This window comes from Cricetulus griseus, chromosome 4 (assembly GCF_003668045.3).
Source record: "Cricetulus griseus strain 17A/GY chromosome 4, alternate assembly CriGri-PICRH-1.0, whole genome shotgun sequence".
Lineage (NCBI taxonomy): Eukaryota > Metazoa > Chordata > Mammalia > Rodentia > Cricetidae > Cricetulus > Cricetulus griseus.
In genome coordinates, this window is record NC_048597.1 from 210,511,830 (window position 1) to 210,514,522 (window position 2,693).

Sequence of the window (2,693 nt, forward strand, 5' to 3'; positions counted from 1 at the left end):
TTTCAGCTCCTCTTTCCAACGAGATCATTCATCTTTCAAGGTGCAGCCCTGCCTGGGACCTGGCACTCTACCACCTAGGAGAAGGGCTACATCCCCCAAAGGCCACGGGTTAAAACAGAGAAGATAAAGAACTAGGCAAGCCTGACCCAGACAAAAACATATTTGCCAAAACCAGACCTTTTTTCACTAGAGGGCCTTGAATAAATTGTATAAACACTGTACTTAGATGTTTGGAAACAACCTTAAAAGTTGGCTTTTCCCAAATCAGTTTTCTTCCCGAACCCTGTAGCCAGCTGAAGAATCCATATCCTCAGTTCACACTTACTTGGAATCATAAGATATTGCCCTTGGTTTGTGTGCAAAGTCACTGTACCAGTGTCCTCCTAGAGTATCTCTCACACATACACTTTCCCCCATTCACAGCCATCCAGCCCTAGCTCAGCAGATAAAAGGCCCAATAACTGCAGACCTCTCACCACCCCAGAGTTCACCTGCCACAGCCCCTCCCATCGTGTGGGCCACAGCAGCACTGGCCCGGGCTGACCCCCGCCCACAGCAGCCCCCACTTACCGGCACTGTGCTAACAGCTGCTTTCTTTCACAAGCAGCCTCAGTGAGATTTGAAAGGGCCTATGTCCCTTAAACAGAAGAGAAGATTTTAAACAGGGAATTAACAGCAAATTAAACTGGTTTCATTGTACTCATTCATGCGCAAAATGAGTGTGGGAGGTAAATGGAGAAAAACCAAACAGACCATGAGTTGCGATCATCAGAGGGCAGAATCCAGTTCCCAAAAGAAAATGATCCTTCGGAGGAGGAAAGCGCTGCCTGGAATGGACTCCCAGTGTGTCAAGAGCACTGCCTTTTTGCCCACCCAAAGTCAGCATCCTTGTGGGGTTGGATGGTGCAAAGGGCCAAGGGCCGTCGCCTCTTGTGAAAACCGCTACTGTGTTCATGAGCAGCTGACTACATTGCCTCCACATGTTCAGTCAAAACCATCAGCGCAATAACCAATTAGGCCTTTCCCTTCCCAGGCATCATCTACTACAGTGGGGTCTCCATGAAACTGGTTAGAAGCGTGCCTGTCAATGTCCTGGGCGTTCACTGGGACCTGGGCTTATCAGCAACAGAATAATAATCAAATTAAAGCATCGAGCAACTTTCAAGAATCCCATAAGCCTCTTTCCTTCCAACTCTACCTGCTTCATTTATTATTTGATTCCCATCTCTGCAGGCACTTGGACCCCTTAGCACAGCAGAACACAAGTGCAGCTGCATGGGAGAGGACTCTAAGCCCAGGACCTTTCCAGAGGTTGCTTGTTGTTAAAGGCAGGAATGCTCACTCCTAATTCGTGTGTGTGTGTGTGTGTGTGTGTGTGTGTGTGTGTGTGTGTGTGTGTGTGTGTGTGTGTGTGCATGTGTGTGTACATGTGTAGGCGTTTGCAAATGGACATGTGTGCATGTGGAAGCCACAGATCAATGTCTGGTGTTTTCCTCTATTTCTCCTTACCTTATTTTTATGATTTTTTCAATACTGTTTTAGAATCTCATATGTAAGCACACTGGATTTACCTCATTTCCACCTCTCCCTCTCCATTCAAGTCTTCCTTATGCCCAACTCCTTCCATGATTATTATCGTTACATATATCTGCAGCCTCTGGAATCCATTAGTGTTGCTTGCGTGTACATGTGTTTAGGGCTGACCCCCTGTGAACGAATAAACAGTCAGGGTGATTGGCCCTAAAGAAAAGTGAGTCTCCTTCCCTCAGCAGTCATTGGTTGCCTGTAGTTCTTCATCTAAGGATGGGGCCTTGTGAAATTTCCTCCATCTACATTGCGTGTAAACTGGTGTGGTCATTATGTAGGTGTTGTTTAGTCAGCCATATTGTTGAGATTTAATGGAACCCTCAGCCTATCATGTCTTGAAGACACTACCATGTAACAGGCATCCTCATCCCCTGGCTCTTACAATTTTTTCTACCCACTGTTCCATGATGTTTCCAGGGTCTTGGGTTTAGGAATCGTGTTGTAAATGTGTTAATTAGGGCTGGACACCCTGCTGTCATTTTATTCTCTGCATTTTGACCAATTGTGGATCTCTATAAGACCTTTAGTAGTACTGAATGTACAAATGGGCCCTGTGCTCTCACCTTGGGTTGTGAACAAAGTGCCCTGAGAGAAGCCTGTAAGGGCCACCTGTTGAACAGTGACAGGATGTCCTAAAGAGGTTCTTTGTCAGAGTGACATACTGAAAACTACAGATACCTACTAAAGAGCAGGTGTGAGCTCTTAGAACGGGGAGCAAAGGAGCTGGGGATGCAGCTCAGCAGAGCTACTGCCCGGCATGCGTAGTTCCTGGATTCAAGCTTCAGCAATGCCCCCCCCCCACACACACACACACAAAATCACACACTTTTAATAGGATAAACAACTTTCCGGTACCCCCTCAAAAGAGGCACAAGTTGAATGACATAAATACCACAAGTAAAAGCCACAAGCCCAAGACTGCTGACACTTGCCCTGCCCCGGGTAATAGCTCTTCATCAGCCATTCTAAGAGCTAAAGCCAGGAGAACCTAATCACATCTGACAGGAAATTGGCAAAAGAAAAATATCAAATAATCAAGAAGACTATTTGAAATATGGGTATACATCCACTGTCGTTAATGAGGAGCCGCTCCCTAAGCGTGTATT